Raw genomic sequence first — 11,685 nt, 5'->3', positions numbered from 1 at the left:
CAAGTCAACAGGAAAAAAGAGGGTGAAAGGTAGGAAAATTAATCAGCTTAGAAAAAAAAATTACAAATTAATTTACTTTTTTTAAAAACAATTTGAAAATAAACAAGCAGAAAGTGGAAATAGAAATGAAGAGTTAGCAATCAAGATGGCGGCCACTCACCTCAGCTCAGAAGGATTAGGCCCGCCCACACACTCACAGATTGGTCAACCGTCAGGTCACTGAACTGTAGGATTGGTCAATCGTCACGTCACTCAACTCTAGGATGGCCCGCCCGCACACGCAATGAACCCGCCCCGTGACGCAGCGATTGGTCAACCGTCAGGTCGCTCGACTGTATGATTGGTCAACCTTCACATCACTCAATGCTAATGAGCGGATAATGAGCAGAATTTTGAACGTTTTTTGGATACCGTCGGCACAATTTTTGTCTGACCGAAAAGTAAATATGCTTATGACCATTCCGGAATCATAAGCTTTCTTTGATGTAACACATGTGTAGGTAGGCTCTATAGCTTTTGAGTATATAGAGGACAGACAGACAGACAGATGGAAGGACAGACAGAAGAGCTATTTTTATATATATAGAGATAGAGATAGAGATAGATAGATAGATAGATATAGATAGATAGATAGATATAGATAGATAGATTATACACCATCGATTTGATCTCTGCACACACTTCCAGTTATTATTCCCATTATAAAATGGACTTTTATAATGAATTCTGCCCAAGTAAAGTTGTTGCCCGTGCAAATACAAGAATAAGCACAAAATGTATGCCTTTATAATAGGGACTAAATTATGTCTGCACAACCTGATCCAATTATCTACCAGTGTGACAATTTTACAGCATGCTTCCTTTCATTTCTCCCCTCTCGGATACTCTGCACCACCGCCCCCTCCCAAACCCCTACCACTCCTCGACCTTCCTACTCTCCTGCCACCATCTAGCCTTGACTCCCTCTTAGATAAATCTACAGCTTCTCTCTGTGCCTCTCTTGGCATCCTCAAAAGGCCCCCTCATTGCTGCCTTGTTATGAGCAGCAACCCCAACTGTCCCATTTTACTCTCTCACCGACCTTTCCACCCAGCACCTCCACTGGGGGGCTAATCTTGCCAATCTCCTCCCTGTCCAACTCACCCATCCCCGTGCTGAACCTGTGGACTCTACCAGCAGATCAACTATTACCACCCCTCTCCCCATCTCCCTCCAGAATGTCCTTTCACTTGTGAACAAGGCCCTTGCCATCCATGAGCATATTGTGGATGATTGCATCGACATCATGGCTTTGATGGAAACTTGGCTGACACCTTCCCCCTTAATGAAGCCTCCCCGCCTAGCTATACCTTCCACCATTTGCCCTGCCCAAATTGCCGCGAAGCTGGTGTGGCCCTTATCATCAAATCACACCTTGGTCTGTCCCCTTATTCCTCTGGCACCTTCTCTCCCTTTGAGTATCTCACCGTACTCCACCCTTCTCAACTCTCTTCCAAAACCTTCATTCTCTACTTCTCACCCAAGAACCATGCCAGGTTTCTCACCAAGATATCTTCTCTGCTTTCCTCCCTCAGCCTCTGCACCGAGCGACTTCTCATCCTCTGTGATTTTAACCTCCATCTCAACTCTTCATGCTCCCTCTCCTCTGAGTTCACTGCCCTCCTATCCTCCCTTAATCTCTCCCTCCATGTAAACTCCCAACCCATATTCACGGCCACTACCTCGACCTTGCCATCTCACGTGGCCTCTCTACTCCCATCATGTCAATCACAGAAAGCACCATCTCTGATCACTTCCTTGTATCCCTCTGCACTAACGCCCCCTTCCCCCTCTCAACCCCACTTCCTTCTGTGTCTGCCATTGGAAAAACTCTCCCCCAATTCACTTACAACTGTACTTTCAAATTCTCAACTGTCCAGCCTTTGGCCCTCCATTCACCATGACATTTCTGCAGCTACCGATCTACTCAATGACATCCTCACCTCCTCCTTTGAGGTCCTTGTCCCCACTAAAACTATTACTCTCTATTACCCTGGTCATTCCCCCTGGTATGGCCCTCATTTCCACTCCCTTAAGTCCAAAGGACACAGACTTGAAAGTTTATGGCGGAATGGTTTAACCATTCATCGCCAGATCTGGCTGTACCACATAAAGCATTATCAGTTCCTGCTCTCCTCTGCCAAAACTGCTCACTATTCCAGGATCATCCTGGAATACAAAGATAATCCCCGGCTTCTCTTCTTCACTATAAACCATCTTCTTAAGCCCCTTTCCCCTGCTTCCTTCACCCTTACCTCCAAATGGAAGTGCGATCAGCTCATGAACTTCTTTGTCACTAAGATTAAGGCCATTCATTCAGATGCCTCTGCTGCTTCCCTTCCTACCCCAAGCCCACCAAGTCAAACTTCCTCTCAGGTTCCCCCTGCCCTAGCCCTGAACTCGCATCTTTTTCTAGTTTCTCTCTTATCTCACCTCATGCCCTCTCCGAGCTCATCTTGTCCATGAGATTCACCTCCTACTCCCTCGACCCAATTACGACCAAACTAGTGTCCACCCAACTTCCCTTCCTGGCACCCATATCAGCTGATATTGTTAACGGTTCCCTCTCTTCAGGTACTGTCCCTCTCCCCATCAAATCTGCAGTCATCACCTCTCTCCTCAAATAAGCCCACCCATGACCCCTCTGTCCTTTCAAAGTACCGCCCCATCTCCAATCTCCCTTTCCTCTTTAAAGCCCTTGAATGTGTTGTTGCCTCCCAAATCCCTGCCCATCTTTCCCAAAACTCCATGTTTGAACCCCTCTGATCAGGTTTCCATCCCAGCCACAACATTGAAACTGCCCTTATCAAAGTCACAAATGACATCCTTTTTGACCGTGAACGTGGTAAACTATCCCTCCTCATCCTTCTCGACCTGTCTGCAGCCTTTGGCACAGTTCACCACACCATCCTCTTCCAATCCCTCTCCTCCATTGTCCAGCTGGGTGGGACTGCACTCGCCTGGTTCCATTCTTATCTATCCAGTCATAGCCAGAGAATCACCTACAATGGCTTCTCTTCCCGCTCCCGTACCGTTACCTCTGGAGTCCCCCAAGGATCTATCCTTGGCTCCATCCTATTTCTCATCTACATGCTGCCCCTCAGCAATATCATTTGAAAACACTACATCAGGTTCCACATTTATGCTGACAACACCCAGCTCTACCTCACCACCACCTCTCTCAACCCCTCCACTGTCTCTAAATTGTCAGACTGCTTGTCCGACATCCAGTACTGGATGAGCAGAAATTTCCTCCAACTAAATACTAGGAAGACAGAAGCCATTGTCTTCGGCTCCCACCACAAACTGCATTCCCTAGCTATCAACTCCATCACTCTCCCTGGTCACTGTCTGAGGCTGAACCAGACCGTTCACAACCTTATTGTCTTACGTGACTACGAGATGAGCTTCCGGCCACATATCCACTCCCTTACCAAGACAGCCTACTTCCACCTGCAAAACATTGACTGTCTCTGCCCCGCCTCAGCTCATCTGCTGGTGAAACCTTCATCCATGCCTTTGTTATCTCTAGACTTTACTATTTTAATGCTCGACTGGCCAGCCTCCCATCTTCCACCCTATATAGATATGAACTCATTCAAAACTCTGCTGCCCGCACCCTAACTCGTACCAAGTCCCGTTCACCCATCACCCCTGTGCTCGCTGACCTACATTAGCTCCCGGACCGGCAACATCTCGATTTTAAAATTCTCATCCTTGTTTTCAAATCCCCCTGTTGCATCGCCTCGCCCTATCCCTGTAATCTCCTCCAGCTCTACAACTCTCCGAGATCACTGCGTCTGGCCTTTTGCGCATTCTTGATTTTAATCGCTTCACCATTGGCGGCTGTGCCTTCAGCTGCCAAGGCCCTAAGCTCTGACATTCCCTCCCTAAACCTCTCTGCCTCTCTTTTCTCCTTTAAGACGTTCCTTAAAACAATCCCTTGTACATTAATTTTCATAGTTTGACCCCTCTAAAAGTAAGTATTCCTTTGCTAATCCAAATATTTTTTCGTCCAAGTGGAACTGCCCTGGAATTTTTTATGGTGCATTTCTGTAGGAAATAAGTGAGTCTGTTGAACAAGTTCAGACAGGCCAAAGTGCTATAAATGTGTTGAAAGGAGCACAGACCATTTCGGTTATGATTTAAGCAGTGCCAGTGATCAAATTTCAGTTGATATTTCTGTGAGAAGAAACCAGGAAGGAGCAGTATCCTGTCATATGAACTGCAATGAATCATATTATCATATTAAAGACAGTGCCCAAAGAGACTTGGCTCAGTGGATAAGTTCTCACTAATATTTCTGGAAAATTACAAAATGGTAACCTTATTCCCATAAAGGTGCTATGTTACGAGTTCTTTCTGGATATCTTTCAGTAATTGTTCCAGGATCAGTCAGTCACCCAAGCTGAACTGCATACTGCTGTTTAGAGTAGATTGGCAAAGACAGCAATTGTATACGGATGTATTCCACAGAATCAAGCACCAACAGCTCGAACCCAATATTAGTTTTATGTTATATCTGCATTTCCAAAGGTCTTTGATTGCACTTATGTCAGTTCAATTGTACATATAAATGCTGAAGTTTGTTACCTAGATGTCAGTTTGGCTCAGTTGGTAGCACTCTTTCCTCTGAGTTAGATGACTGTAGGCTTGAGCTTGTAACCTAAGCTGACACATCAGGGCAGTACTGAGGGAGTGCTACGTTGTCATGGGTGCTGTGTTTCGGTTGGGGCTTTGAAACAAGGTCCTGCCTATTCAGATGGATGTAAGAGATCCCAGAAGGGCAAAAAGAGCAGAGAATTGTCCCTTACTCAATGCCACTAAAAAGAGGAATTAATTAATTAGTTGTTCATTTTGTTTGCTGTTTGTGGAGTCATATGGTGTGAAATTGGCTGCTGCATTTGCTGGCATAACCACAGTGATAATTCATTGAAAGTGAAGAGTTTTGGGACATCCTGATCAAGTGCCCTGTAAATGAAAGTTTTTTCTTAAATAGGATTAATATATTTATTCATGAAAATATGTTTGATACACTTTTTTGTTGGAGGAGGAAGAACCACGAACATGCTATCATCAACGTGCAGCAACAAGCAGTTTTCCTTTTGTGCAATCTGATGAAAGCCAATTCCATTCATTGCAAAAAACAACATCTGCACACAATCTGCAACAATAATTTTAATAAAAACTCATACTCCCACCATGCTTCCCTGTGGTGCCAGGGTGTGCTGTGTGAGCACTTAAACCTATCCTTGTACTTCTCCTAGGTGCTACCTGAGTGGCAGGAGTATGTGACGTGGCTGGCCGTGGTGTTCACATAGATCACTCGGGTCTTCAATCTAAACAAAGCAAACTACGTAGGTATGAGGGGCGAGTTGGCTACGGTAGATTGGGAAACTACATTAAAAGGTATGATGGTAGACAAGCAATGGCTAGCATTTAAAGAATTTACAACAAATATACATTCCTTTAAGGCACAAAAACCCCATAGGAAAAGTGGTCCAACCGTGGCTAACAAGAGAAGTTAAAGATAGTATTAGATCAAAGGAAGAGGCTTATAATGTTGCCAAAAACAGTAGTAAGCCTGAGGATTGGGAGGATTTTAGAATTCAGCAAAGGAGGACCAAGAAATTGATAAAGAAAGGGAAAATAGAATATGGGAGTAGACTAGCAAGAGACATAAAAGCACATTGTAAAAGCTTCTATAGGTATGTAAAAAGGAAAAGATTAGCAAAAGTAAATGTGGGTCCCTTACAGGCTGAGACAGGAGAAATTATAATGGGGAATAAGGAAATGGCAGAGAAATTAAACAAATACTTTGTGTCTGTCTTCACAGAAGAAGATGCAAAAACCTTCCTGGAAATAGTGGAAAACCAAGGCTCTAGCGAGAATGAGGAACCGAAAGAAATTAGTATTAGTAAAAAAATAGTACTGGAGAAATTAATGGGACTGAAAGCCGATAAATCCCCTGGGCCTGATGGCCTACATTCTAGGATTTTGAAAGAGGTGGCTATAAGAACATAAGAAATAGGAGCAGGAGTAGGCCAATCGGCCCCTCGAGCCTGCTCCACCATTCAATAAGATCATGGCTGATCTGATCCTAACCTCAAATATACTATCACTCTCCATCCCACCCGAACCCATGTGATCTCCCGGGAGAGGCAAAAAACCAGATTTTAAAAAAAAAACAATGGCCAATTTGGGAGAAAAAATCTGGGAAATTCCTCTCCGACCCATCTAGGCGATCAAAACTCGTCCAGGATATCACTCTGTCCCTATATTTTCTACAGTACTTACCTTCTGTAAAGGCGATCTCCACCCCAGCCAGGAACAGCAATAAAACCATCTCCTGAAATCGAACACAGAATTAGAACACAAGAAGTAGGAGCACAACCAGGCTACATGGCCCCTGGGCCCGCTCCACTACCCACAGGGCCACGACCATTCCGAACCTAGACTCATGTCCAATTTCCTGCCCGCTCCCCGTAACCCTTAATTCCCTTTACTTGTAGGAAACTGTCTATTTCTGTTTTAAATTTATTTAATGATGTAGCTTCCACAGCTTTCTGGGGCAGCAAATTTCACAAACCTACCACCCTCTGAGTGAAGAAGTTTCTCCTCATCTCAGTTTTGAAGGAGCAGTCCCCTATTCTGAGATTATGCCCCCTAGTTCTAGTTTCACCCATCATTGGGAACATCCTCACCGCATCCACCCGATCAAGCCCCTTCACAATCTTATATGCTTCAATAAGATCGCCTCTCATTCTTCTGAACTCCAATGAGTAGAGTCCCAATCCACTCAACCTCTCATCATATGTCCACCCCCTCATCCCCGGAATTAACCAAGTGAACCTTCTTTGTACTGACTCGAGCGCAAGTATGTCTTTTCTTAAGTATGGACACCAAAACTGTATGCAGTATTCCAGGTGCGGTCTCACCAATACCTTGTACAACTGCAGCAATACCTCCCTGTTTTTATATTCTATCCCCCTAGCAATAAAAGCCAACATTCCATTGGCCTTCTTGATCACTTGCTACACCTGCATACTAACTTTTTGAGTTTCGTGCACCAGGACCCCCAGATCCCTTTGTACTGCAGTACTTTCCAGTTTCTTGCCATTAAGATAATAACTTGCTCTATGGTTTTTCCTGCCAAAGTGCATAACCTCACACTTTCCAGTATTGTATTCCATCTGCCAAATCTCTGCCCACTTACTTAGCCTGTCTATGTCCCCTTGCAGGTTTTTTATGTCCTCCTCACTCACTACTTTCCCTCCCATCTTTGTATCATCTGCAAACTTTGATATGTTACACTCGGTCCCCTCCTCCAAATCGTTAATATAGATTGTAAAGAGTTGGGGACCCAGCACTGACCCCTGCGGAACACCACTAGTTACTGATTGCCAGTCTGAGAATGAACCATTTATCCCAACTCTCTGCTTTCTGTTAGAGAGCCAATCCTCCACCCACGCCAGAATATTACCCCCAATCCTGTGATTTTTTATCTTGAGCAATAATCTTTTGTGTGGCACCGTGTCAAATGCCTTTTGGAAGCCTAAATACACTACGTCCATTGGTTCCCCTTTATCCACCCTTTATGTTACTTCCTCAAAGAACTCAAGCAAATTTGTCAAACATGACATCCCCTTCATGAAACCATGCTGAGTTTGTCCTATTAAATTATGTTTATCCAAATGTCCCGTTACTGTCTCCTTAATAATGGACTCTAAAATTTTACCAACCACAGATGTTAGGCTAACAGGTCTATAGTTTCCAGCCTTCTGCCTACTACCCTTTTTAAATAAGGGTGTTACATTAGCAGTTTTCTAATCTGCCGGGACCTTTGCTGAGTCCAGGGAGTTTTGGAAAATTATTACCAATGCATCCACAATCCCTACCGCCACTTCCCTCAAGACCCTAGGATGTAAGCCATCAGGTCCAGGGGATTTATCCGCCTTGAGTCCCATTATTTTACCAAGTACCACTTCCTTAGTGATTTTAATCGTATTTAGCTCCTCCCCCCCAGAGCCCCCTGTTTGTCCAGTGTTGGGATATTCTTAGTATCCTCTACCATAAAGACTGATACAAAATATTTGTTCAGCGTTTTTGCCATCTCCATGTTTCCCACCATTAATTTCCCGGTCTCATCCTCTAAGGGACCAACATTTACTTTAGCCACCCTTTTTCTTTTTATATAACTATAGAAACTTTTGCTATCTTTTTATATTTTTTGCTAATTTACTTTCATAATCTATCTTCCCTTTCTTAATCAATCTTTTAGTTATTTTTTGCTGTCTTTTAAAGACTTCCCAATCTTCTATCCTCCCACTAGATTTGGCTACCTTATAGGCCCTTGTTTTTAGTCGGATACTATCCTTAATTACTTTACTTAGCCACGGATGGATATCTTTTCTTTTACACCCTTTTTTCCTCAGTGGAATATATATTTTTTGGAAGTTGTAAAATAACTCCTTAAATGTACACCACTGATCATGTACCGTCTTACCCTTTAATCTATTTTCCCAATCCACTCTAATCAATTCCGCTCTCATACCTTCATAGTCTCCTTTATTCAAGCTCAGCACGCTTGTTTGAGATCCAATCTTCTCACCCTCTAATTGAATATGGAATTCAACCATGTTATGGTCACTCATTCCAAGGGGATCCTTTACTAGGACATTTTTAATTAATCTTGTCTCATTACACAGGACCAAATCTAAGGTTACTTGCCCCCTGGTCGGTTTAGTTACATACTGCTCAAGAAACCCATCCCTAATACACTCAATGAACTCATCCTCAAGGCTGCCCAATTTGATTTGTCCAGTTAATATGATAGTTAAAATCCCCCATAATTATAGCTGTTCCCTTATTATAAGCCTCAACTATTTCCTGATTAATACTCCGTCCAACAGAGTTGCAACTGTTCGGAGGCCTATAGACTACGCCCACTAGAGATAGTAGATGTATTGGTTGTCATTTTCCAAAATTCCATAGATTCTGGAACGGTTCCCGCAGATTGGAAGGTAGCAAATATAACCCTACTATTTAAGAAAGGAGGGAGAGAGAAAACGGGGAACTACAGACCTGTTAGCCTGACATCAGTAGTAGGGAATCTATTATTAAGGACGCGTTAACAGGGCACTTAGAAAAAGAATAATAGGATTGGGCAGAGTCAGCTCAGATTTATGAAAGGGAAATCGTGTTTGACAATAGAGTTTTTTGAGGTTGTAACTAGCAGAATAGATAAGGGGGAACCAGTGGATGTGGTGTATTTGGATTTTCAGCAGGCATTTGACAAGGTGCCACACAAGAGGTTGTTAAACAAAATGAGGGCTCCTGGGATTAGGGGTAATATACTAGCATGGATTGAGGATTGGTTAATGGACAGAAAACAGAGAGCTAATGATACAAAGCTGGGTGGGAATGTAAGTTGTGAGGAGGCTTCAAGGGGATATAGACAGGCTAAGTGAGTGGGCAAGAACATGGCAAATGGAATATAATGTGGAGAAATGTGAAGTTATCCACTTTGGTAGGGAAAATAGAAAAGCAGAATATTTTTTAAATGGTGAGAGACTGGGAAATGTTGGTGTTCAGAGGGACCTGGGTGTCCTTGTACACTAATCACTGAAAGTTAACGTGCAGGTTCAACAAGGAATTCGGAAAGAAAAATGGTATGTTGGCCTTTATAACAAGAGGATTTGAGTATAAGAGTAAAGACGTCTTCCTGCAATTATATAGGGCCCTGGTGAGACCACACCTGGAGTATTGTGTACAGTTTTGGTCTCCTTACCTAAGGAAGGATATACTTGCCACAGAGGGGGTGCAACGAAGGTTCACCAGACTGATTCCTAAGTTGGGGGGATTGTCCTGTGAGGAGAGACTGAGTAGACTAGGCCTATATTCTCTAGAGTTTAGAAGAATGAGAGGTGATTTCATTGAAACATACAAAATTCTTACAGGGCTTGACAGGATAGATGCAGGGAGGGTGTTTCCCCTGGCTGGGGAGTCCACAACCAGGGGCCACAGTCTCAGAATAAGGGGTCGGTCATTTAGGACTGAGATGAGGAGAAATTTCTTCACTCAGAGGATGGTGAATCTTTGGAATTTTCTACCCCAGAGGGCTGTGGAGGCTCAGTCGTTGAGTATATTCAAGGCAGATGTCGATAGATTTTTGAATATTAAGGGAATCAAGGGATATGGGGATAGTGCAGGAAGAGATGAGGTATAAGATCAACTACGATCTTATTGAATGGCGGAGCAGGCGCGAAGGGTCAAATGGCCTACTCCTGCTCCTATTTCTTATGTTCTTATGTTAGATCCCTCTTGGGACTGAGATACGCCATCCTGAGAGAGCAGAATTCCCTTTCCCTGCTATGCCACAACTATTGTGAACCGACTCCTCATGGCTCCTGATCTGTGGGGAAGCAGATCTATTGTCATCAGTGAGATCAAAGAAGTGCCAAGAGATCATTGTCTGCAACCCAGTCCTAATTGTTTGGAGGCTGGAAGATACATCTGGAGGAGAAAAGGGGGGAAGAGGTTGGAATAATTTGTTGAGCAGCAGAGTTCACATATCACTTTCAGCACAAGGAGTGACCTGATCTATTTTGCTGACATGTAATGTGGGTACAGTAGGAAAAGAAGGAGCCTATCATTGTGAACCTGCAGCTGGCATGTGCCATTCTACTTCACTCTGACACCCTGTATGGCCTCCCATCTCATGATCTGCAGAGTTTCCCCTTTTATGGTTGAGAGGGCTGTTCTCGTTCTGTTGTTATGGGCTGTGTTCTCCTTTAAAACAAATGTAAAAGGTGAGACAGCAGGCACCAGGAGCGAGAAGCCAGAAAGTTCCCCCTTTGAATTCTTTTAGTGGAGTGATTGCGTATAAAGCTGCCCTCCTGTAGTCTTTGCAGGCACAAATTTTTAATCTGTTGCCTGAACAATTATGGGGGTGGTGTCCCTTTTAAGCTGCTGCAAGCCTTTAAATCCTGTATCAGGAATATTGCCAATTACAATCTTAAGGAATTGATTCATACAGGTTCCGATTCCACAGCGCTGCCGATCGCAGTGTTCAGGAGAGAGTTTAACTACTTCCACCTTCGTAATGTCAAATTTCTGTCTTAGATCACTCCTGTGAAGCGCCTTGGGACGTTTTACTACATTAAAAGCGCTATATAAATACAAGTTGTTGTTGTTGTTGCCTGTCTCAACTTATCTGCCGCTGAAACCCTCACCATGGTTTTGTTCGTCCCACCATTGGCAGCCGTGCCTTCAGCCATCTAAGCTCTGGAATTCCCACCTCAACTTCTCCACCACCCTAAGACCCTCCTTAAAAGAACTCATTGACCAAGTTTTTAGTCACCTCTCCTGATATTGGTGCCAATTTTTGTCTCGATTTTGGGGCCTTTTACTACATCAAAGGCACTACATTGGATCCCGGTCCAGCAACACCTCAAAGTTAAAATTCTCATCCTTGTGTTCAAATCCCTCCATGGCCTCGCCCCTCCCTATCTCTGTAATTTCTTCTGTAACTACAACCTTCCGAGAACTCTGTGTTCCTCCAATTATTGCCTCTTGTGCATCCCTGATTTCCTTCACTCCATCATTGGCGACCACGCCTTTAGCGCTGGAATTCCCTTATGAAAC

Source organism: Somniosus microcephalus, chromosome 14 (assembly GCF_052327205.1).
Source record: "Somniosus microcephalus isolate GS21.2 chromosome 14, FLI_Smic_1.0, whole genome shotgun sequence".
Taxonomy (NCBI): Eukaryota; Metazoa; Chordata; class Chondrichthyes; order Squaliformes; family Somniosidae; genus Somniosus; species Somniosus microcephalus.
Note: the sequence above shows the minus strand (reverse complement) of the source record.